We start from the raw sequence: 12,368 nt of genomic DNA on the forward strand, positions 1-12,368 counted from the left end.
GTTCAGGGCAGGGGAAAGCAAGTCACAAAGTCCATGAAAGTGCCCTTACGCAGTGAAAGTTCGCAGCCACTGCAAATCGTCCCAAACCTGCAAAACTATGTCGGTCCACAAGTCTTGCTTGTTTCCCAGGCCCAAAATCGGTGTTCAGTGGGTAGAACCTGCCCCATACCAGCAGGATCTCCAAAGTGCAGGGCCCGTGGTTTGAGATAATTCTGTGTCCACTGTCCTCATCACTTGTCACCGCGCTGCCGTAGCCACACGTCTCCTCGACCTGGTTGTAGGTCCTGTTCAGCATAGACTGAATGGAGAATGTGCGAGGTGTTTACAACATCCACGATTGTGGTATTGATCTGAGCAGGGTCCATGCTTGCTGTGCTATGGTGTTTGCACATTCACCCAGGAAAAAAGCGCGAAATCGTTGTCTGCTGCTTTCACGGAGGGAGGGGTGAGGCTGTATCCAGAACCACCTGCGACAATGATTTTGCCCCATGGGCACTGGGCTCTCAACCAGAATTCCAAGGGACGGGCAGACTGCAGGAACTATGGGATAGCTATGGGATAGCTACCCACAGTGCAACGCTCCAGAAATCGACGCTAGCCTCGGACCATGGATGCACACCATCGAATTAACGTGCTTAGTGTGGCTGCGTGCACTTGACTTTATACAATCTGTTTTACAAAACCGGTTTATGTAAAATCGGAATAATCCCGTAGTGCAGACGTACCCTGAGTGTATAGTTTTCAGCAATAAATGAAGCAACACTTATAGGGAGCCCTGCATCATTCAGTATACAGATGAATAGATTATACAGAATGAGTCAGGATTCCTTACACAGCTCAATAAATCATATATTACATACACATTAGAGATGAAATTCTACTCTATGTATTTAATGTGTGTGCAAAGCCAATAGAACGTCAAGGGATTACATATTAAATGAGAAGTTTCACTCAACTTAAAATATGCACACATGCAGTGTCAGTGCAGCTTTGGGAAACAGCTGTTGAACTTATTACTCTGTAACAAGAAACTAGTGAACATGGATGAAATGTTTTGTAAAACTTCTTAACTTGGTCAAATCTTAATAGTTTTTCCCCAGACCACCTGCAATCTATGGTTTGTAATTCTTGCCAAACTTTAAATTTCTGTTCCAAACGATTGAGGTATCAAAGCTGTTTTTTAAAGTGACGGATTTTTTGAATGGCAAGTGCATTTTTTCACTTTCATTTCACAAAAACAGGTGATGGATTTTGTGTGTTCCTCTTCTCTCTCCCTTCTTCCCCAGCTGCAACTTTAAATAAATTTACACTTAGGCAGAAAACGAATGTGGGAAATTCCAGGCCAAAATCTGAAAGCTTGAAAAACTTCTAAGTAGCTGAATTAAGTCTTTAAAATGGAAATATTTAGCAATGCCTGTGTTGTACCTCTTATGCCATTAGTTTGGTCCTGTATGGTATTTAAGATACTAGAAGTCATTTTAAAGGTCCAAAGGGATCTCTCCACTTTGTGTTGCATCTGGTTGGAGAACCAATGCACTTCTTGTGGTTATCTTAATCAGCTTGTGTTCATTGCATTTTAAGATACATCTTGTCATCTGCAGGTCACTGTGGCATGATTTCTAAATTGCTGAATAAACAGAATGGAGGGCAAGCAAAGAAAAAGTACAAATATGGAATGATTACTTTAGAATATTTTTAAGTTGAAGGCACTGTTCATAAGTGAAAAAAGACATTGTGACATACCCCCACCTTTGTCACTTCATCGTAAGTGCAAGTAATTTTTAAAATGTGCATTTCTCTTAAGACATGCATTTTATTATAGTCTCAGGTGACAGACAGTATGTTAATAATGTAGGATTAATTTATTTAAATGGCAAACTTTTTTTGTTTGGGTTTTTTTGGGGGTTTTTTTGCTTTTCCTATTAAATATAGTGACATTAAAAGTGAGTTAAGTATTGTTGATTATAACTTTAACTTTCAAGGTAACTAACCTTACATTCCTATTTGTGGATGGGGAGTGTATACTTCAAGGAATAGGATAGATTTGATCTGGAAAATAAAAGATCTATGGCACATCTTATCCCAAAAGTTCATCTGTAATTTCAGATTCTTTGTATTGGTCGCAGTGGCTCCATAGTTATGGATAAAGCTAGCTTTCTGTTTTAAGCCTGTTTTTCAATATTCTCCCAGTATTCCCTGACATTTTAAATGCTGTATCATCTTGTCTAAGGTAATAAATTTCTGGGAAGTTTCGTTTTGTAAAAAGTGGTGGTGTTTTGGGGGGGGGGGGTTCTATCACAGATGGTTGGGGAGGAGGAACACCCAATTCTCTACCTCAGTAGGAAACTCCTTCCGATGGAACAAAATTTCGTTTTTTTTCTGTTTCCAATTTGTAAGTACAGGTAGAAAAACAAGGGGGGGGGATTTGTTGTTTTTTTTTTTATTTTTCCTAAAGCTCATTTTAAAAACTTCTTTTTTTTAAAGGTTAAAAAGACCCATCTCTCCAAAATGGCTTACTGTATTACTCTGGAAATTCTAAACTTATTTAGTTGGCCTTACTGAAAATAAGGTATTCTGGTATTGTAACAGCTTCTGAAAGAGCCTTTACCAGTACAGCTGTATTTTTGGAAATGGGACATTAGGGGACATTTTGGTGGACCACTTAGTCCTTTTCCACCCAATCAGATTGCTCTGGGACAGGAACTAAGGGGGAGCCAGTTTTTGCAAGTAGAAGGCAGTAGAAGAGACAGACCTCTCTTGCCCTGAATGCAGATGGAAGTTCAAGACCTTCAGCCTGAGAAAGGAAAAGCTTGATTTAGGTCTGTAAAAAGGAACCTCTGAGCTTTTAAAGGGGAAGGGCAGCAAATAAAAGTTCTGCAAAGAAAGGTCTATGAGTAGGGTCTGCAGTAGGTGCCAGGAAAGAGGTTCTGTCAGCAGTTCAGCCTTTGTAAATTTTATTGCCCCCTAATTTATAAAATGTGCCCATCAGAGCACATATTAAGCATGTGAACCACATAACTGCCATCCCAAGAAAGGCTCCTACTTGATATTTAAATCATTAAGCTTTCTTGCCATTCCTGTTGATAAAAATAGCTGAAAGTTTAGTGAGAAGTATTGATTGCAAAACACAGAGATGGCACAGCTGCCAAAATCATTGCAGCATTCTGGGACCCAGGGCTTAACTACCACATTATTATTCTATCACTGGATCATCTTTTTCCTGATTCTGAAAGATATTCTGACCAGATGAACAAAAGAGAACCAGCTGACTTCTTTATTGTGTCTTGATCAGCTTTTGGGATGTGAACCTAAGTTTCTGCAGCTCCTGACCTAGTCCTTCAATTTCCATCCCTATCTTATTCCTCCTGTATCTTCTCTTTTTGGCTTTTTACATTCAGTTTAATAAGAATCCAGTACAGCAGACATTTAGGACAAATCTAACCACACTATACTTTTCTGTGAATTTACAATAACATATTCTTTTGCTGTTCTTTTCATTCTGCCCTTGAATGTGTGTATATTTGGCTCAAAAAGGTACAGGATCAGATTTAAACAAAACGTGAGAACTACCACAAAAAATTGAGTCTTTCTTTCCCAGCAAGGACATTTGATACAACCTGGAGAGACTCAAGCAATTTCCCCCCTTTTTTTAAACTAGCTACATAAAAATGTTGAGGGGAAGTAGGGGAGATTTTAAAAGCCTTCAATTTAAATAATCTTTTAAGTATTAAATCATTTGGAGTGTGTTCTCTGTTTAATAAATATTTAAAATTATTTCACTTGTACACCACAGACAAAAAGTAATACCCTGCAATCAAACTAATGTCACTGAGAGAGGATGTTCTCTTGTCAATATATGAAGATATACCTAACTCATAGAGCTGGAAGGGACCCTGAAAGTATTGATTTTGCCCCAGATCCCTAGGTGGCTCCCTCAAGGATTGAACTCTCAACCCTGGATTTAGCAGGCCAATGCTCAAACCACTGAGCTATCCCTCCCTCCAAAAGAGCTGGCCTGGCACTTGGGAGATCTGCGTTCAATTCCAAGCTTTGCCAGAGCTATCCTGTGTAACTTGGGGAAATCACTTAGAGAAATTAAGTACCTCAATTCATCATCTTTAAAACTGGGATAATACTACTGCCTTTCTCCCTTCTTTGTCTAGCCCAGGGGTTCTCAAAGTGGGAAGTCGCAAGTACATGCACGAAACAGAGAGCAACTGATATAAAATATACCAGCTAAATCTAGTGTTTTAGAAAATTACACACACTTTGTCGCAATGCGATGTATTTACTTCAAAAAGTATTGGAAACATAATGCAGTGATCATTGTTCTTACACAAAATAAATATTTGTATTATCACCGCTTTAAGGAAATTGTACTCTGGGGATTGAGGTATTGTGTGTGCAAGTTTGTTGTCTTGAGACTAAAAAGGTGAGACTAAGACAACATTAGAGGGCTTGATTGTTCAGCAGCTGAAGAGCTGCATTAAACTGCAGGCCAGTCAGAACACTGAGATCAGCACAAAAAAAAAAGTAATTGATAATTTAACAGGCAGTATGGCAGGGAGGGGCTTGTAGGGGCTATAGCCACCCCAAAATTTGCCCAAGTCTCCACCCATAGCCATCTATCCAAGCGCACAGATCAAACATTATGCAGAAATAAGGGTGGCATGGTATGGCTTTGCCACCCTTACTTCCACAGTTGTGCATTGCCTTCAGAGCTAGGTGCCCAGCCAGCAGCCACTGCTCTCTAGTCATCCAGCTCTGAAGGCAGCACTGCTGCCAGCAGCAGTAAGAGTGGCAATGGAGCACTAAGTCTGCTGTGAAAAGTGATATTGATAAAGTTTCTTTGCACGCGCCTTTCCCCCAGTATTAAACAGTAACTATTGTAAAGAAATAATTTTCTGCTTATACCAATAATTTGATAAAATGTGTTTTAGTCTTAATTTAAAAGTGGTGAAAAAAGGTAAATTCATTTTAAAAAATAGGGTTATAAATTTAGCATTTAAAATATTGTTCAATATAGAAAAATGTATCTAAGTTATAAGGGGGGGAGTTCATGCTTAGGCTTGCTGTGTGAAAGGGATCGCCAATATTAAAAGTTTGAGAACTACTGGTGTAGCCATCTATTTAGATTGTAAGTTCTTTGAGACAGGGACTCTCTCAAGTGTTTGTAGTGTGCCTAGCACAATGCGCCTCTAGAGACTATCTCAACACAAATAATAAAATTAACATTTTAGCAGTACCAAAAATAACAGGGTAACTTAAACATTTGTCTTAGAAAAGAACCTGTCTGATCTTAGCATAGGTGTCCGTGCTGCGAGGAATAGAAGAAATGTCATTTTAATATTTGGTGAGATGGAAAGTTAGGTCATAACACAATATTCTCCCTTTAGTTAAGCATTTGATAATGACTATATCCCTTTACTGTTTTTTTCCTGTATCTTGATACTTCTAGATGCTCCCTTAGACCATGTACCCTATTTAGGAAAGCTGGAAATAATACTGCATTGACTGCATTCTGACCCTTTGAGTTTGGCTTTTGGCACTACTACTTCAGACTAAGTTAACCAGAACTGCCAGCAAATGCTGAGAGTGAGTTTCTGCTTTCTTAAAGACCCTGACCAATTCCTCAGTAAATCAAACCTCTGAGTGCTTGTCTGCACCACCGTTATTAGAAGCCACACAGCCATTGCCATCACTCGTGATGGTATTTCTGGAAAACAGGAGCTCAGAGGCCTTCATTGTCCTGCTTTGAAGAACAGACTGTACGCTTTACAGCATGACCACAGATATGTTTCAGCTGACAGTATCTCCTCAGAAAACAGCTGGGTTGGTTTATAATTGCTTCATAAGTAATGTAAGGTACTTTAGACAAAAAACAAATGGATTAGGCTTAATGAAAAAAAGTTATATAGTTCTTGATTTATTTCTTCAAAATGTTTTTTCATGTTCTTTAATTTGTTTGATATTTTTCCTATTCAGTGCTTCATTTGTCCAATAACTAGATTGTGCTGTCAATGAAATTTAAAGGTAAGACACTAAGCCTGTATTTCTAAGGCACTCCTCTACAAAGTATCTGAGTACCTCAGAGCCACTAATGAATCTGTGAGGCAAGTCAGCATTATCCGTCTTTGAAAAAGGTTTTCCATCATAAGAATGATACTCACCACTCCTACCACCCATTAAATCCTTACCAACCAAAAAATAACTAAAACTGACTGGGGCAGAGATTTTTACCTCAAAAAGGGAGATGTGCCAGAGTCTACTAGAGGCTTCAGTATTACTTTTTATTTTACATGGAAGACATTAAGATACTACAATAGTTAACAGTGTAAAACACGTGAAAAAATGGATACATACACACACGGACAGAGAGGTGAAGTGGCTGCCTGAGGTTTCATAAAATGTCAACAGTCAAGTTAGGAACTAGAATCCAGATCTCCTGACCACCTGTCCTTCACTGCAATATCCTTTCACTATCCCTACTCTCTTCTCCTTTTTCACTTAAGTTTTGCTTATTTTTAGTATTGTGACACTAGTTTGGTGCTATGTAATCTATTCGCAATGAGTGAGGTTGTCTTCAGATGGCAAGTTGCTAGGTAATGTTATGTTCTTGTTTATTTTCATACTAATACACAAGCAAAGGAATGTTACATACTGTACAACACTGGTTTGAAATCAGATCATTTGCATTCTTTGCTATTTTACAGGTGTAGTATAGGATTTCCTTAATATGCAGTTTTACTTAATATAGTAAAGTATTAATTGCAATAAAATTGGTTGTGGAAGCCAAGTAGTAGAAACAAAAACATTTTCATGCCCCCAAACGCACCTAATTAACGTGATACTTGATTATGCAGTCCCATTTTTAGATAGGGAACTGCAACACGGAATGGTTAAGCAACTTGTCCACTGTCAAACATGAATCCTGTGGCAGGGCCAAACCTGAACTGGATTCCCGTCCTCTTTCTGCCACAGCCTTCTTGAGTGATTTGGCGCATGTCACCTGAGAATTTGTCACATAGTGAAATTATTGTTAAAACTGAGAATTCTTGTTTGTTTAGACTTGAAACTGTAGAGGGCAGGGATCATCTCTTACTATACGTTTACATGGTGCCAAGCAAAAATGGGGCTCCAATCTGGTTGGAGCTTCTAGCTGCCTCCGTAATATTAATAACCATCACCACTTCTGTCAATAATTATTGAAGATCACTTTTAAAGGGGGAGGCCCCGTGTATTGGAATTGGGAGTGCATTCCTAGCCTGCCTAAGTGAGCATCTTTTTAGAAAAAGGGTTAGCATTTAATTAAAACAAGCTTTAATAGTCACTCACAGAGCAGGAATCTTCCCCAGGTAAGCACCAACTTGTGCAGAATCCAAGTTTTTATTTTTAAACAATAAAGTTCCTAGCCCTTACGGTTGCAAATATAGCCTTCCATACATGAACCAGAGTTTAAACTTTTCAGTGATGTCTTCCTAAATCTGCACTGAGTAGCACCACTGCTGCTGATGGGGAGAGAGAGGGCCTGTGGCCGATCGCTGTCAAGTTTTATGCAGCAACATGTGACATTTTGTGCGGTGTTTTAAATGAGATTGCTGACTTCCCTGCCCTCATTGCTTTTCAGGCCCTGTCCAATTCTATCCCTTTTCTTGGCCCTCAGTCAGGTGCCCTTCCTTACCAGCTTCTGCTGTCACCACCTTCATGGGAGGAAAATAATAAGGCCACCTGGCTCTATGGAGCCTGAGCAGCCCCTGGTGGCTGAGGGAGGAACTAAAGCTTTTCTCCACAGCCCCGATGAATGCACATGGATACAGTTTGGCAGCTGGAACACACTTGACACATGGCAGTCCCGTCTGCCACTGCTCGGAGCAGGGTGTTCTTTGAGGCCTGGCCATTCTCACCCCCCTGGGATAGAGGACCTGGGTGAGACTGGTCTATTCCAGCAGAGTACTCTGCATATATGACTGAGTACTACAAAGAGGAGTGGGGGAAGGAGGGCGGAGTGTAGGATTCTTGTCACCAAAGCAGAAGACTCTGGACTTGGTAGGAGGAACAACACAAACTGATCTATGGAAGGTACTGCTCAGACTTAATGTTTTATGGGGAGGAGCATAACATTGTTTGAATACTGACTGATTGACTTGATGTGGTCTGTAGCGGCATCATTAATTTATTTGAGGAGTAGTGATAAAGAGCAGCATTATTTTATTTTGGGGTGCTGTTGAGGGGCAACATTAATTGGAGGCATAGTGTTTGCCAGGCTAGAGACTGGAGTCTTTGAACGCAAACAGTGGGTGCATCTACCCCGCAGGAGACTGGGAAAATGGGAATGTGGCTTGGCACTGGGGTGTGGCTTGTACAGCCAATGTACTGTTGTTTGGCGTGGCAAGTAGGCTTACCTGTTGTCATAAAAGGGGTTGGCTAAATTTTTCAAGCTGGGGTTGAAAAAAATTTTTAGTTTAATACATGTAGGTATTAAATATGTAGGCCTGGCTTGATGTGTAATTGGACGTGAGTGAGGCCTCATTTCTTGAGAGAGAGGATTAGGGCAATAAATGGATCAGCAGGCTGGAAGCAGAATATCTGTATTAGCTACAATAAGAGGGAACACCCAAGGAACTATTTACAGTGGATAAGATAGGCCCCGAACATAAGATGAGGTAAAGCGTAAGCTGTGCATGGACAGTGTGTGCTGAACAGTGACTAGTTCCTAAAAAGTAACCAAGCCAATCCCAAAATGTGTGGTGTAATCAGGGCCGGTGCAAGGATGTTTTGCACCCTAGGCAAAACTTCCACCTTGCGCCCTCCCCCGTCTCCAAGCCCCCGCCCTGAATCGCCTCCCCCGTGACAGCTCCTCACCCCCCCTCCACGGCGACAGCATGCTCAGGGAGGAGGCAGAGCAGGGATGAGCTGCTTCACTTCTCCCACCTCCCAGGCTTGCAGCACCAATCAGCTTAGGCGCCGCAAGCCTGGGAGGTGGGAGAAAGGAAGCACCGACAGCGTGTTCGGGGTGGAGGCGGAGCAGAGGTGAGCTGGGGCGGGGAGTTCGCTTGCGTGCTGCGCCCCCTCCCCCCTTACTTGCTGCAGGTGGCCATCCCTGCGCCCCCCTACCCCAGCTCCCTCCACCTAAATGCCAGTGGCAACCGAGGTGGCCAAAGATCCAGCCGCCATGGTCGCTGCCGAAGAAAATGCTGTCCCCGAAATCCTAGTGCCCTACGCGACCGCCTAGGTTGCCTAATAGGTTGCACCGGCCCTGGGTGTAATGTAGAATAAATGAAATGGAAAGTGTAAATGTATGTCAAGAAAGAGGTTTGTTGTGTGTTATGCCCTATACCCACCCCCTGTGCTTGAGTCTGAGCAACTCAGCATAGCACTGCTGTATGCCAAATAAAGGAACCTGGCTGATGAGACTGGAGTTGAACTGAGCTCTTGGGGAAACCAAGTGGAAAAGGACCTGGGAACCCCAGCAAAATGTATGTTTTATATACATATTATGTGTTTAAAATGTATCTAATATGTAGAATACTATTTAGAAGAACTGTTGTCCTCAAAACATGCTAGTTAGGTTTATAGAAAGCTAAGTTTTTCAAGCCACAGGGTGTGTGCATTTGTTTGTTACCCTTGAGCAGTTTAGAGTTCATTTTATGAAGCAGATTTCCAGGAAAAAACATGTTCTTGTGGTTAAGGCAGGATTAGGAGTCAGAGAATGTTGCTCCTCAACTCTTCCACAGATTTCCTGTGTAACCTTGGGCAAAATGTTTAATGATACATTTTCAAAGAATTGAGGCCAAGCCTCCCTTGTTACTTGAGCAGTTTGTGCTTGCAAATATGAATTGCAGAGTCAAATCTGAGTAGCTGCACGTCTGACAACCAGAACTGTGGCCACAGTCAGGTAGTAGGAGTAAGTGCTCAAATTTCCACCCACAGTTGAATTGCAGGCACTGATTATACCCATAATTCATAGATTCCAGGGCCAGTAGGCACCATTGTGATCAATTAGTCTGACCTCCTGCATAACACAGGCCATAGAACTGCCCCAAAATAATTCCTAGAGCAGATCTAGTAGAAAAACATACAATCTTGATTTAAGAACTGCAAGTGATGGCAAGTCCAACATGACCCTTGGTAAGTTGTTCCAATGGCTAATTATGCTCATTGTTAAAAGTTTACACCTTATTTCCAGTCTAAATTTGTCTAGTTTTAACTTCCAGCCATTGGATCATGTCATACCTTTCTATGCTAGATGAAGACCACATTATCAAATATTTGTCCCTCAGATACATACAGATAGTTACATGTATACACTTATATTTAGCTTGCTCCAAGTTTACAACGAGATCCAAATCTCTCTGAATCAGTGTCCTGTCGTCTTTGTTATCTACCACTTCCCCAATTTTTGTGTAATCTGCAAACTTTATCAGTGATGCAAAGTATAGGCACAAGTTGTGTGGATCCAATTTGTGCCTGAGGAAAGGCAGGCTGCCCTTTTGAAAATTTGGCCTTCTATCTCTATGTTCCTCATATGTAATGGAGATGGTCTACTTCCTGCCTCTCAGGAGTGTTGTGAAGCTAAAGTCATTAATTGTTGTAAAGATCCTCTGACAGCATGTACTGTATAAATGTGATAAAAGTATTGGCATAGCATTGTTGTTCATTAATCTGTATAAAACAATTGTGTGTGTCTTGGTAGAGCTGGAAACCCGTTACACCTTCTCAAATATGCCTTGTACTCATATGAGCAGAAAAAATTGGATCAGTCCCAGATTTCTTGGTGCTTACCTAGGACATTTGGTGTTTTTGACTAAAAATGGTGGGGATAATCCCCAGTGGGTTATCGTTGGAGGTACACATTCATCTAATCCCAGGACTCTGAGCAGATCCTTTCCCTTACTCAGGTCCCTTTAAAGTCTTTTTTAATTCCAAGTCCCTTTGTATTTACCTGTCTAAAGAAAAGAGGAATGCAGCCAACCCAGGCCTGTTCTGGCTCGAGTGAGATTAAAACTAGAGGGAAAAACCAGCAAGAGAAACTGGCCATAGTATGCTAATAATATGCGGTTCTTCTTTGAGGCTTGCTCATATTGATTTCAATTAGGTGTGTGTGCACCGCATGCATCATCGTCAGAAGATATTGACCCTAGTAACTCTCGGTGGGTTGGCTGAGGCGCCCCCTGGAGTGGCGCCTTCACGGCGCTAGATATATACCCCAGCCAACCCAGCGCCCCATCAGTTCCTTCTTGCTGCCCGTGACGGTTGCTGGAACTGTGGAGCGTGGCTTAGCTGAACTCTACTTCCCTAGCTTCTAGTGTAGCACTCGTTTATAGTTGTAAATAGTTTTGGGTAGTTAGGTCTTTAGTAGTAGTTAGTAGTTGTTGTTCTTAGTGTAAATTAGTAGTTGGAAGAAGCGGTTTCTCCCCTACCCTCCCTCCCGGTACCTGGGCTGATGCCTAGGTCTCTGGGTTTCAAACCATGCTCGGCCTACCTTAAGTTGATGCCTACAGGAGACCTCCACAACCCCTGCTTGAAGTGCCTGGGGGAATCCCATCAATCTGACAAGTGCTGCATTTGTAAGGCATTCAAGCCTCGGATTAAAAAGGAGCGGGACTTCCACCTGAAGCAGCTCCTTATGGAAGCAGCACTTAGCCTGATATCCTTGACCCCACACTGAGACCTGGCGCCGCCTTCATCAGTTCAGAGCACGCCGTTACCTGCAGCACCGGAAGGGTCAGTGCCATGTCTGAACACCGGCAAGGACTCCCGGCACCAGATGTCTCCAGCACCCCTACCAGCGCGGCATCGCTCCCTGTCTCCAGGACCGAAGAAGCAGCACAAGCAATCTGCTGCCCCCTTGCAGTCACTGGTGCCACCTTGCCTCCCTCAGAGCCATGTCCCATGCTGGAGCATATGGCAAAGACACCAACCCCAATACCGTTGACTCCAGTGCCCTAAGGGCTGTCGAGTCTGGTGCACATAAGCTCCCTGGTGCGTACTGTGGTCGAACTTTGGCTGCTATCTCATCGTGCTCACCAAGCGGAGACCATCACAGCCTTCGATACCACCAGTATGGGATGTTCCCTCAAAAGGAAAGCCCTCCATGGTGTGTCCTCCATCACAAAGTGAGAGAGGACAGCACCAATCCTGATCCCAGTCACAGTCCCGATCCAGATGTTGGTCTCGTTCATGGCACCGCTTGCAGTCCCAGCACCTATCACCATCTCGGCACCAGTCGCAGTCATGGCACCGCTCCACCTCACGAAGATCTACTTCTCGGTATGATCAGTACCAGTCTAGCTCCCGGCACCAATCCCGATGTAGGTCTAAGTGCTGATGTACTCGGAACCGATCCTGGCACCATTCCGTCCATAGAT

This window comes from Chelonoidis abingdonii, chromosome 3 (assembly GCF_003597395.2).
Source record: "Chelonoidis abingdonii isolate Lonesome George chromosome 3, CheloAbing_2.0, whole genome shotgun sequence".
Lineage (NCBI taxonomy): Eukaryota > Metazoa > Chordata > Testudines > Testudinidae > Chelonoidis > Chelonoidis abingdonii.